The 13772-nt window shown below is 45.3% G+C and overlaps 1 non-coding gene across 1 annotated transcript; it reads right to left on the bottom strand.

The window, feature by feature from the left end:
* Positions 1 to 13422: 13422 nt before the first annotated feature.
* Trnat-agu (transfer RNA threonine (anticodon AGU)) lies at positions 13423 to 13494 on the bottom strand. Its single transcript has one exon. It is a non-coding gene; the product is annotated as a tRNA-Thr (tRNA).
* Between the last annotated feature and the right edge of the window lie 278 nt (positions 13495 to 13772).

Genomic DNA, 13772 nt, shown 5'->3' with positions numbered 1-13772 from the left:
CTAAATTATTACGTAATAGGGTATATACTTTCCTGCTAATTTCAAAGACTGGATGCATGAATAAGCAACTTTCCTCTTCTTCCAGAATGATAAATAACTTATAAAGCAAAAGGATATTTGCGTATTATACAGGACAGACTAGTGGTTTTACAAAGAGCTTTCACGATCATCGCAACTCATTTACACTAAATCCCAAAAATCATACGTAACCACGCATATATGGAATAAATGTCGATACGAAACAAATTGGAGAGAGGTTTAATGAGCGGTAGATGTCGATTGTAACGCACCCATGGGTCGGTGTTGTAGGAAGCCAAACAACATTCCAGAATGCGCTTTGTTTACTTACTGTTGACTGTCTAAGTTGATTGCAGCTTGGCATTAGCCCATCACTAGGGATACCCTCGTAGCCGACAGTAATTTCTCAAAGAGCTTATATGATGTGCCGATATGATTTTTTTCTTGGTATATACATTGAATCTTCTGTAAATAAACCCACTTTCACTATATGATATGAGGTGGAAAGAGCGTGTGAAGACAGTGGTAGGGAAGGCAAGTAGTCGACTTCGGTTAATAGGGACAATTTTAGGGAAGAGTGGTTAACCTGTCAAACAGACTGCATATTGGATTCTGGTGCGACCTATTCTCGAGTATTGCTCGAGTGTTTGGGATCCGTACCTGTACGGATTGGAGGAAGACATAGAAGTAGTTCAGACGTGCGCTGCTAGTTTCGTTACCGGTAGGTGTTACGGAGATGCTTCGAGAACAAAAATGGGAATCCCTGGAGGGAAGGCGTTGCCCTTTCGAAAAACACTACTGAGAAAATTTATAGAATCGGCATTTGAAGCTGACTGCTGAACGATTCTACTGCCGCCAGCATGCATCGCGCGTAAGGACCACGAAGATAAGGTACGAGAAATTAAGGCTCATACGGTGGCGTACAGACAGTCGTTTTTCCCTCGCTCTACTTGCCAGTGGCACAGGAGTGGAAATAAGAAGTAGGACCGCCACGCACAGTACGGTGGCTTGCAGAGTATCTATATAGATGTAGATATAGATTTTTACTATAGTTGGTACTTTTCGAGCTTGCAGCAGTGCCAGCTCCAAGAACCAAACACCAGCCTCATCCCCCCCCCCCCCCACCGCCACACCAGCCACATTACCACTCGGCAGTCCTGACAGTGGTCTCTCTGAATTGATGTTTCCTGATCTGCTTCGTGCCACAGTGAGCTTCTGGACGAATTACACCTCTGAGAAGTTGTTTTCATGTCTTACGTCAGTAACCCTTAGATCACAAATTAAGATACGAAGCTCTGCAAGCCTCTTCAACATGAAGTCTCCCAAATCCACTAGCACACTATTATCAAAGTGCCCTTTTTGCTCGACGTTCATGTTATACCAGTCACAGGCATTCCTTCCAGGTGAATGTCGCGAATGAGCAAGAATCGGTTCTTATTTATCTATGATAATTATTAAATACACTACTGGCCATTAAAATTGCTACACCACGAAGATGACGTGCTACAGACGCGAAATTTAACCGACAGGAAGAAGATGCTGTGATATGCAAATGATTAGCTTTTCAGAGCATTTACACAAGGTTGGCGCCGGTGGCGACACCTACACGTGCTGACATGAGGAAAGTTTCCAACCGATTTCTCATACACAAACAGCAGTTGACCAGCGTTACCTAGTGAAACGTTGTTGTGATGCCTCGTGTAAGGAGGAGAAATGCGTACCATCACGCTTCCAACTTTGATAAAGGTCTGATTGTAGCCTGTCGCGATTGCGGTTTATCGTATTGCAACATTGCTGCTCGCGTTGGTCGAGATCCAATGACTGTTAGCAGAATATGGACTCGGTGGGTTCAGCAGGGTAATACGGAACGCCGTGCTGGATCCCAACGGCCTCGTATCAATAGCAGTCGAGATGACAGGCATCTTATCCGCATGGCTGTAACAGATCGTGCAGCCACGTCTAGATCCCTGAGTCAACACATGGGGACGTTTGCAAGACAACAACCATCTGCTCGAACAGTTCGACGACGTTTGCAGCAGCATGGACTATCAGCTCGGAGACCATAGCTGCGCTTATCCTTGAAGCTGCATCACAGACAGGAGCGCCTGCGATGGTGTACTCAACGACGAACCTGGGTGCACGAATGGCAAAAAGTCATTTTTTCGGATGAATCCGGATTCTGTTTACAGCATCACGATGGTCGCATCCGTGGTTGGCGACATCGCTACGCATATTGGAAGTGTGTATTCGTCATCGCCATACTGGCGTATCACCCGGCGTGATGGTATCGGGTGCCTTTGGTTACACGTCTCGGTCACCTCTTGTTCGCATTGACGGCACTTTGAACAGTGGACGTTTCATTTCAGATGTGTTACGACCCGTGGCTCTACCCTTCATTCGATCCCTGCGAAACCCTACATTTCAGCAGGATAATGCACAACCGCATGTTGCAGGTCCTGTACGGGCCTTTCTGGATACAGAAAATGTTCGACTGCTGCCCTGGCCAGCACATTCTCCAGATCAATTGAAAACGTCCGGTCAAAGGTGGCCGAGCAACTGGCTCGTCACAATACGCCAGTCACTACTCTTGATGAACTGTGGTATCGTGTTGAAGCTGCATGGGCAGCTGTACCTGTACACGTCATCCAAGCTCTAGCTCTATTTGACTCAATGCCCAGGCGTATCAAGGCTGTTATTACGGCCAGAGGTGGTTGTTCTGGGTACTGATTTTTCAGGATCTATGCACCCAAATTGAGTGAAAATGTAATCACATGTCAGTTCTAGTATATTATATTTGTCCAATGAATACCCGTTTATCATCTGCACTTCTTCTTGGTGTAGCAATTTTAATGGCCAGTAGTGTTATTACCATCCCTTATACGATAACATTCAAAACAGCTTCTAGTCGTCTCAGAATGGATAATGACAGATCGCGCATGGTTTCCAAAGAGCTCTTAAACCATTCTTCCAGCAAAACCGTGGCAATTTCATCTAACGATGAGGTAGGTGGATAGTGACCACACACCCACCTCTCCAAAATAAGACCCTTAATAAAATTGGTATTTGGTGACTGTGACCAGGGGAGATGCGACAATTTTTCCTCGCGCTCACGAAACGTATCTTGGTCGTTGCGAGCTATGTAAATCGGGGGCCTTTTGTTTTTCCTCGCGCTCACGAAACGTATCTTGGACGTTGCGAGCTATGTGAATCGGGGGTCTTTTGTTTTAGAAAACAGCCTCACCATTCGTGATCAACCATTGTACCATGGGATAGACTTAATCAGCAAAAATGATCACATAATCCCTGGCAGTAATGCGACTTTGTAGAGAATCCACGGTGCCCGTGGAATACCAGGACGTTGCCGTCCAAACCAACAGTGAACTCCCACCAAGTTTCACTTTCGGGGGCGTAAACTCGGCCAGAAGTTGGAAACGATGTGCAACAAGACTGTCCGCGAATGAAATTTTCACTCTGCAGCGGAGTATGCGCTGATATGATACTTCCTGCCACATTAAAATTGTACGCCAGACCGAGTCTCGAACTCGAGACCTTTGCCTTTCGCCGGTCTCTACCAACTGATACCCAAGGACGACTCACGCCTCGTCCTCACAGTTTCAGATCTACCAGTATCTCGTCTCCTACCTTCCAAACTTCACAGAAGCTCTTCTGCTTGCCCGCGAATGCCGAAGGTCACGAGTTCGGGTCTCGGTCTGGCACACAGTTTTAATCTGCCAGGAAGTTTCAAGACTCGTCCGAACAAATGATGTTCGTCCATTGCCCCATATACCAGGTTTTATGGCTTCGGCACCTGGTGTAGTGTAACGACGTAAGTTTCTTATAAATGATTTTCTTTCGACATATGACCATGTGTAGACTTCGTCACCTACGTCAGTTACAACCCACTTCAAAATTATTTATATTATTTTTAAATTGTCTCAGAATGGTTCTCGAACGAAACTGTAAAACATCATTTGAGTCGTATGCACAGAATTACGTCACTCGGGCCAATTGGTTTGCGTGAACTTTTTCAATTTTTTGACGTCGTTTGTTTCTCCTCAGAAATTATATTGATACACTTTATCTTGATTTAATCGATATTAGAACCACATTAAATAAACTTTGAGATTCAAAGTCGCGATGAACACTGTCAAAATTCAATAATCTCGTCAAATATATTATTACTTCAAATATATTATTACTTCATTCATCCTCTCAACGAGTTACCAGAAGCGTTTATCTACATTACGTCACAATAAAGGCCTTCTCTTCAGAGGCAGTACTTCTGCGTAAACGTAGGGACACGTGTCGTCCACCTGTTTCCGGAAGTGTCCTAATTTCTGTTATCTCGTTCTTACCATACTAACCTGAAAAAACAAGGGACGGGAAACAGTTACGTAGGGGCCGCTAAGAAAGGCCTTCGGATTTCCACAACAGGGTTCAATGACAAGTGCCTCTTTTTCTACTGCTGTTCCTCAATGCAAGCGCATCTCTAAATTAGATGAGGCCTATAATAATAAATAGAGTACCTCGTTAACTTGGATGAAAGCGGTCTAAATCCACTTTGCACCACAGCCTTTTGTTCCGAGATGCTGTAGAGTGATACCCGGAAGACGGTGTTTTTCTTTCAATGCTAAGCTCTGAACTGCACCCAACAAAGCTCAAATACTTCTCTCTCTTTCCGTTAATGTGAGTCTGTAAACTCACTGTTGTACATGCACAATTCTCTCAGTCATTATCTAGATCTGTACACTTTCGGGTATGAAATAGAGCGATATTGGGTAGGAAATGCAATGAAAATACGTTGGCGTACAAAACATGAGAACGAAAGCAATTTTCGTATGACGTATCACTGTCAAGTAACATAGCTCGATGAAACTTGGGTCGCACATTGAAAGAGCAACTGAAGTTTAGTACATAAGGTAACAGATAAACATACACAGTGAGACGAACTGAAATGAAACTTTTATTACGAAGGCAATAATTATACTGAAATCACCGCGGTTCATGACGACCCCCTGGACATTACAAAAGCGGAACATAGTTCTTAATGCGGTTTGTGAACACCATCGACAGCAGTGCCTGTTCTTCAACGTGCTGTCATGTTGCCCATATGTTTAGTAAGGATTTCTCGTGTTAGGGCGTACCATTCCTTCACTAGTGCAATTGCGAACTGCTGCATAGTCGTTGGTGCACGTGGAAATGTTGCAGTACGTCGACTCAACGCAACCACAACCATAACCTCATCCGCTCTATTCTTTAAAACCAGATTTCATGTGGAGTGCAGTAAACCCCAACGAAGAGAAAGAAAATATCTATCCGTCAAAATCTAGCGCATAAATGAGCAAAAGGAGTGGACAGCACTTGGATAAATGCCATAGCGTGACAGCTATTCAGAAACTCAGCAGTTCCCGTGCCTCCATCTCGGTGTCATACACGAAAATACAGCCCGTGGTATTTACTGCAACCTGGATCTCTACCGCAGGGTTAAACAAAGTTGGCCTGTAGTGACCTCGCCACCTTCAATTACGCCCCTGTGACGTCCTGTGATAGAGAGAGGAGCTTTTTCAGGTACAAAACAACCGTAGATTTCTGAAAATGGAAAACGTGAAATTCACCTTGTGATCAAGTGCATCAATTGAATATGGACAGGGCGTGTCGGAAGTTCCATGCGGCTTTTCGTGGATGATACTGTAGTATACAGAGAAGTTGCAGCATTAGAAAATTGTAGCGAAATGCAGGAAGATCTGCAGCGGATAGGCATTTGGTGCAGGGAGGGGCAACTGACCCTTAACATAGACAAATGTAATGTATTGAGAATACATAGAAAGAAGGATCCTTTATTGTATGATTATATGATAGCGGAACAAACACTGGTAGCAGTTACTTCTGTAAAATATCTGGGAGTATGCGTGCGGAACGATTTGAAGTGGAATGATCATATAAAATTAATTGTTGGTAAGGCGGGTACCAGGTTGAGATTCATTGGGACAGTCCTTAGAAAATGTAGTCAATCAACAAAGGAGGTGGCTTACAAAACACTCGTTCGACCTATACTTGAGTATTGCTCATCAGTGTGGGACCCGTACCAGATCGGGTTGACGGAGGAGATAGAGAAGATCCAAAGAAGAGCGGCGCGTTTCGTCACAGGGTTATTTGGTAAGCGTGATAGCGTTACGGAGATGTTTAGCAAACTCAAGTGGCAGACTCTGCGAGAGAGGCGCACTGCATCGCGGTGTAGCTTGCTGTCCAGGTTTCGAGAAGGTGCGTTTCTGGATGAGGTATCGAATATATTGCTTCCCCCTACTTATACCTCCCGAGGAGATCACGAATGTAAAATTATAGAAATTCGAGCGCGCACGGAGACTTTCAGACAGTTGTTCTTCCCGCGAACCATACGCGACTGGAACAGAAAAGGGAGGTAATGACAGTGGCACGTAAAGTGCCCCCGGCCACACACCGTTGGGTGGCTTGCGGAGTATAAATGTAGATGTAGATGAACTAATTTACAGTATGTTAAATAAGTGGTGCCCAGCAGCAAAAACATGATTTTATTATTTGGATAGGTGTTATTCTTATCACTGTCCCTTTTCTTCAGTCACATGCAGACATTTCAAATATAATTGCTAGTTAGTTTCAAACAGCACAAAAACTCACTATTTGTTCATAAGTGAATTTCGTGTTACATAGTATATAAAAATGATCAAGTTCATTACAATACAGACCCTAATAATGACGCAACTTAGGAGCACCATGATCACATATATTGTTGATAAGAGGGGAACAGAAACAATTATCCAAAACGCCATGCTTTGGGCGCAGCAGCAATTACACATGTTGATGAAGGGCTCAGCATACATTAAGTGTGTCCGATTTGGTGTAACGTTAGTCCGTTGTTTCAAACATGAGACTGAATTACTGAAGATTATAGACACGGCAAGACAGCACCAACAAACATAGGTGATGCAGCTCACCGAATTTCATCCAGTCCATTTCTAATGTGAGTACTCAGTAAGTTTGGCGTGAATTTTCAGTTGTGTCTATGAACTGATGCTGACAGAATATTGTTCATTGTTACAGACACAGTCATCATCGAAACATCTTTTCCAGCTAATGACGTAAAAAGCATTTCCACTGCGCAAACTGTTTGTACTTGAACACTCAAGGATCGAAAATTTTATTATACCTTCATAACCACCTGAAGTGATTGTTGTTATAAGTAGTTGCTCTTTTCGATGACAATTCCATGCGCTTTCTATCAAAGATGAATGTCTAGTTGTTAAGGTCTGAAACGTACGCTGTATTCTCCTGAAAGAACTATGTATTTTGCAGCTAGATAAAGTACAAATTGATATTGCTGCCAACGCTGCTTACCCTAGTATTAACGAATAGCATATGTTTCATACATCTCATTAGCTCAAACGTAATAGCAACATTGTGGATGTTAGAAGCATTTCTTCAAGAAATGTAGAGTTCTGTTAATCCTTTTTGTTTCAACTGTAGCATTTTCGTGGCAGTAGCATTTCTTCAAGAAATGTAGAGTTCTGTTAATCCTTTTTGTTTCAACTGTAGCATTTTCGTGGCAGTAATAATTTTGCTTGAATGGTTCACGAACGCTGCGTAGGATGATGTGAAAACTGCACAGTATTGCCACAAGTCAGCTGCACCTCAAAAATACTGTGCAGTGCTCACAGCACCAGCCTACAGAACGACCGTGAACCATCCAGTTATTACCCGGGAAAGTATCTGACAGCACAGTAATGATGTTAAGCGGAACTTCTCGTTACGACTCGCATGTAACACAATGTGAAGTCAAACTGACAGTCACAATTTTATAGAGTCCTGTGTTGTATGAACTCTACAGCGGCGGGGTTGCAATGAGGTGGGCCGGCCGCGGTGGCCGAGCGGTCCTAGGTGCGAAGTCCGGAACCGCACGACCGCTCCGGTCGCAGGTTCGAATTCCGCCTTGGGCATGGATGTGTGTGATGTACTTAGGTTAGTTAGGTTTAAGTAGTTTTAAGTTCTAGGGGACTGATGACCTCAGGTGTTAAGTCCCACAGTGCTCAGAGCCGTTTGAACCATTTTGCAATGAGGTGGTTGGTTTTAATCAGGACGTCGATCAATGGTTGCTCAAGGAAACATCATTTATTAATCAGACATTTTACTAGTGAAGTAACTACAACAATATTGGCGAGCTGAGCGATGGCAACGCCCTCCAGGACTTGTGTTGAAGACAGTGGGTGCGAAGGCGCTGATGTAAGCAGGTGGTACGCGGACTGCTGCGACGCCAGCGGTTCAATTGGTACGTTGACGTCAGGTGCGAACGGCCGCACATGTGCTGTCTGGACTCAACTTTGCAACTCAGGGCAACTCGCACCGGAAGCGTGCCGTGGAGCCTCTAGAGGAAGACATTTTCAACAGCAGTGCCCATCCTTTCAAGACCTGGCAGACAGCGACAGTGCGCCCGCAGAGGCGAAGGTGGGGGACGGCCGCACTCCCCTGGACTCAAAAAGCGGCCTCCAGGGTAGGAGGCTGGCAGTGACTGGAAGTTGGTGCAGGGGTGGCCCACATGCCGGACGGTACTAAGTACACAGCACTGGACTCTGAGCCAGCAGTAGCTGGAGGCCGTCTTGCGGTGACAGCTTGTAGAACCATGTGGTCTTGTGGACCAGCATAGACTTCCCATCATTGCCATTAGCAGTGACATCTACTTTGGATAGGACTTTAATTGTGTAACAGAGCTAATTGACACTGCAGAAGTCTCACACCTGCTTTATGTTGAAACCGCTGTAATTTACTCTTCGCTTCCCAATTCCCCCACTCTCTCGCAGCTCTTCCCCCTCTTCATCCTCTTCATCCTTCCCTCTTCAGTCTTATTCCTCACTGCTACTTCCCAATCCCCCCCCCCCTGTCCCTTGTAGCCCTTCCCCTTCTTCATTCGCCCCTCTTTAGTCTTCTTCCACACTGCTATCGACGTTTGCCCCACCCTCTCCCATCCTCCACGCGCATCGTCGCTTCAACCCCACCCATACTTTGCCCTTGTTTTCTCCCACCCCCCATCCACCCATCCCCCTTTCTGTCCCTCTTCCCATACGCATTATAATGATTTGTTCTTATCTTCCTTCCCTTCACTTCACGCACACGATGACACTAGTATGCCAACGTCCTTGCCATAGTGGTGAGACCGGTCCCTGTCAAATCACTGAAGTTAAGCGCGGTTCTGTTTGGAGCGCACTTGGATGGGTGACCGTCCGGGTCTACGGAGCGCTGTTGGCAAGCGGGGTGCACTCAGCCCTTGTGACGCCAATTGAGGAGCTACGTGATTGAGAAGTGTCAGTTCTGGTCACAAAAGCTGACAACGACCGGGAGACCGAAGTGCTGACCAAATGCCCCTCCACATCTACATCCAGCGACGCCTAACAGCTGAGAATGACATGGCGGTTGTTCGATACTATTGGGCCTTCCGATGCCTGTTCCGACGGAGCTTTTAGTGAACACTAGTACATATAAAGATCTACATAGGCATTTATGCTCATCCATTGGGATACATGCATTCTGCAGTACTTTTTAATGAATTTGATGTAATTCGGTTAGGTTCATGTTGTGACCATGACCGTATTCTATGTTTATAATAAGACTGCGGCTGTGTCTGACTCATAAAAAAAGTCACCATCCTCCTGTCTGCACCACACCATGATATCCATGCATGTCAAGTGAAGGGCTATGTGATGAACGGTGTACAGTAATTTTATTCTTTTCGTCACTGCGCTTCCTGCATTTTCAGTCTTACACAAGCCCTATAGCTGATTTAAATGTGAGACGTTTTATGAGCTTAGTGTTTATGTACGTTATGCTTCATTTTGTCACCATAAGCAAAGAGTCTCTGTCGGTTTGTGTTGTGGCTCTACTTCATTCTTTCATAGTCCAACTTCCTGTAAGACACATGCAAACATGATTTATCTGTATTAAGGTTAGCTCCTTAATCCTTTTATATTTTATATTTTTAAAACATTTCTATAGACAACCCTATAGGTATGTGGCACATGTACCGCTACATTAGCACCCTCTTGTAACTCACTTGCATTAACAGCATGTAGCATTACAATAAGTTTGCACTTGGCAGTGATATGTAGCATATGATAGATACGTACCCATATGTCACTACTGTCAACTATTTCCACATGAAGATTATTTATATTTTTTTAATTTGGTAAAATTTCTCAATAACTCCTGTCATTGTAACATAATTTACTCATTACCTACTTATGATATCTTTTAAATATATCTTTGTAGGCTTCGAAAATGATATTATTTCGATAGGTGTAAGCCAATGTTCATCGAATAAAGAGGTGTGGCTGAGACAAGCGAAGTTGCACTCCCCTCATAGCTTGCTGCTGCCAGACTGCATACATGTATCTAAAAATTAGAGGCTTTTGTACGGCCTTGACGACTGTTTTACCAAAGCATCAGTTGTAGTAGGGACGGCGAATGGCCGACTTTAGTTTATTGGGAAAATTTTAGGAAAATGTGGTTCGTCTGTACCGTAGAGTGCATAACGGAGGCCAGTGCAACCCGCTGTTGGATATTGTTCGAATGTCTGGGATCCGCACCGGTTCGGACTTGTGTGAGGCCTTGTGCTGTCACGGAGAAGAAATCCTTTTCCATTTCTATGGCGACGAACACGTTGAAGCCGTTTCAAATGGTTCAAATGGCTCTGAGCACTATGGGATTAACATCTATGGTCATCAGTCCCCTAGAACTTAGAACTACTTAAACCTAACTAACCTAAGGACAGCACACAACACCCAGTCATCACGAGGTAGAGATAATCCCTGGCCCCGCCGGGAATCGAACCGGGGAACCCGGGCGCGGGAAGCGAGAACGCTACCGCACGACCACGAGCTGCGGACTGAAGCCGTTTCTTCAAGTTCCTGTGGGTAGCACAATAAATTTCAGAGTTGATGATTCTACTGGTTAGAAGTGAGGCACTATTTTCGACAAAAAACCTTCATGATTAGCCTCGTAACGCTCAAGGAGTTCCGCACAGAGGGTCCTGTGTTGCTCTTTATGGTTTGTGTCAGGAGACTAGGAACCTAACGGGAACCAACCTTTGGGTACCCAACTGTTGAACGAGTGTGTTAGCACTATCAACAGATGTTCAGTTGTTGAGCCATGTGTTTGATTCTGATCTGTCGATCACTTCAAATGTGTGACCGCTCGTTCCTAAATTCCTGGAGTCACAGCTGTTTGCCGCCAGTCGGCACGTGGGAGATCAGAAGGGTTTGCGCTGCCTTGTTGTAGTGATGACTGACGTTCGCCCAAGGACTGGTGGTGGTGGTGGTTACTGTTTAACGTCCCGTCGACAACGAGGTCATTAGAGACGGAGCGCAAGCTCGGGTTAGGGAAGGATGGGAAAGGATATCGGCCGTGCCCTTTCAAAGGAACCATCCCGGCATTTGCCTGAAACGATTTAGGGAAATCACGGAAAACCTAAATCAGGATGGCTGGAGACGGGATTGAACCGTCGTCATCCCGAATGCGAGTCCAGTGTGCTAACCACTGCGCCACCTCGCTCGGTGCCCAAGGAGTCACCGCGCTTTTGTTCACTGCCAGGTCTCAGTAGACATTCTGTAAGCGCCTATGAGTATATGCGAAGCTTTGATTTTTCTCCAAAAAAAAACGCAATGACAGCTCTCTGCTTATAACGCATATCTTTTACAGACGCCATTTTGATGGCCACGTTGTAGTGCCGCCACCTGTCGGAGCTTCATGAAAGCAAAGCTCTTGAAGCGGTAATATTCCCCGACGTCCCACAACAAATTCCACATTTTTCAGCCGAAATTTGCCGCGTTAAAAATATGTGTTGCATTACTCATTGAACGGCCCTGATGTATTTATGATTAAGTGAATAACGTTGATGGCACCGTGAGGTTATTCGTGGTTGATGATGTTGTTGTCTATAGGAAAGATTCAACACTACAGGACTGTAGCAAAATGTTGTGCCAAGGGTGGCACTGTTTTGTTTCTGTACCTATTTGGCACCACTCTGGACCTATGGAAATGGAAATGAGCGCCGGCCGTTGTGGCCGAGTGGTTCTAGGCGCTTAAGTCTGGAACCGCGCTGCTGCTGCGGTCGCAGGTTCGAATCCTGCCTCGGGCATGGATGTCTGTGATGTCCTTAGGTTAGTTAGGTTTAAGTAGTTCTAAGTTCTAGGGGACTGATGACCTCAGAAGTTAAGTCCCATAGTGCTTAGAGCCATTTGAACCATTTGGAAATGAGCGTTTGGCGTCATTGGTCCGGCGGCCTTGTTGCATGTCTTATTACATTCGACGCCACATTGGGCGACCTGCGCGCCGGATGAGGATGAAATGATGATGAAGACAACGCAACACCCAGTCCCTGAGCGGAGAAAATCCCCGACCCAGCCGGGAATCTAACCCAGGCCCGTAGGACGGCAATCCATCACGCTGACCACTCAGCCATCGGCTCTGGACCTATGAGTCGCTGGGCAGTTATGGTGTACGCTTCCTCTAGAGAAACAGTCTTAAATCCTGGCTCCCGGCGGTATCGTGTATTTCGTTGCAAGCCGAGTTCAAAGCTGTGAGTGCGGAATGGATGAGGTTCCAGTGTCAGCAGCGGAGAGACCCCCACGTCCTTACGGCCGACCACACACCTGGAGATTTGGGGAAGTGGGACTCGCTGTTGTTGAGCGTGCAGGTGTGGCTGACATTTCTGATATATTCTTCCGATACAATACGGCGTCATTCGTAAGTAAATGCGGTTTCCATATCGCAAGAAAGATAGTTTCAATCAGCCACCGCACCTTCGCTCAGCTGAAGTGTTGAATTGTTTCAATACACTGGAAAATTTTGTACCTTGTTTGCTAGATGATACTAGTTGTTGGTAATACGGTAATACACCACAGTCAAAGTTTTCATTCTATGGTAATGGGTACAACTACTTAGTACCATTTTTCTTCTCCCTAAATGAATTCGCTCACTGCAATTTCTTAACATCAGCTGTATTAGGTACAGATCTACGACCCGACAGCGACAGATGAAAATTTGTGCCGGACTGGACTAGTATATAAGGATGTAGACTGTGTGACGTTTGGAAGTTTGGATCGGTCATGGGAGTGTGTACGGATGGCAGAAGTATTTGAGGCGACTGTTTGTAATAAGCCAGAAGTCTGGGTTTTAGTCCCGCTCCGGCACAAATTTTCGTCTCTGTTTGGTGGAACATCTATACTTAATACAGAGGTTGTGAAGGAATTCGCATTCAGAGAATTAATTTCCAAAAATATTTCATATGGCTCTGGATCGTCATCAGTGTCTGTTCTTTCAGACATGCATGTAAGTATTCGGAACGACGTACGTATGCGGACTGAGGCCACGAATCAGAACTTGTACCAAGGCTGGGATTCGAACCCAAGTCTCCTGCTCACTAGGCAGATGCACTAACCACTACGCCACCCTGGCTTTTCGCAACGGCGTGATCTACCCTAGCACGCCACCTTCCTCAATCCAAATTCCCATTCATGCCATAGCCCAATTGGTAATTCCCTAAATTTCTTCAGTCTGCATATGTACATCATAGATATTTGAGGCTTGAAAAGTTCTCTGGAACCATATTGTTTCATTTGATCAAGCACGTATGCCAGGCTTTTGGGCAGGAGCCCCCGCTTCGTTCGATATTGAGGTGCTGTTCCAATACAGCTGGACAGTTGGACAACCTCAGCAATGCTGATCGAGTTTAG

The sequence above is a fragment of the Schistocerca cancellata genome, chromosome 7 (genome assembly GCF_023864275.1).
Source record: "Schistocerca cancellata isolate TAMUIC-IGC-003103 chromosome 7, iqSchCanc2.1, whole genome shotgun sequence".
NCBI lineage: Eukaryota > Metazoa > Arthropoda > Insecta > Orthoptera > Acrididae > Schistocerca > Schistocerca cancellata.
Note: the sequence above shows the minus strand (reverse complement) of the source record. Positions and strands in the feature narration are given on the sequence as shown.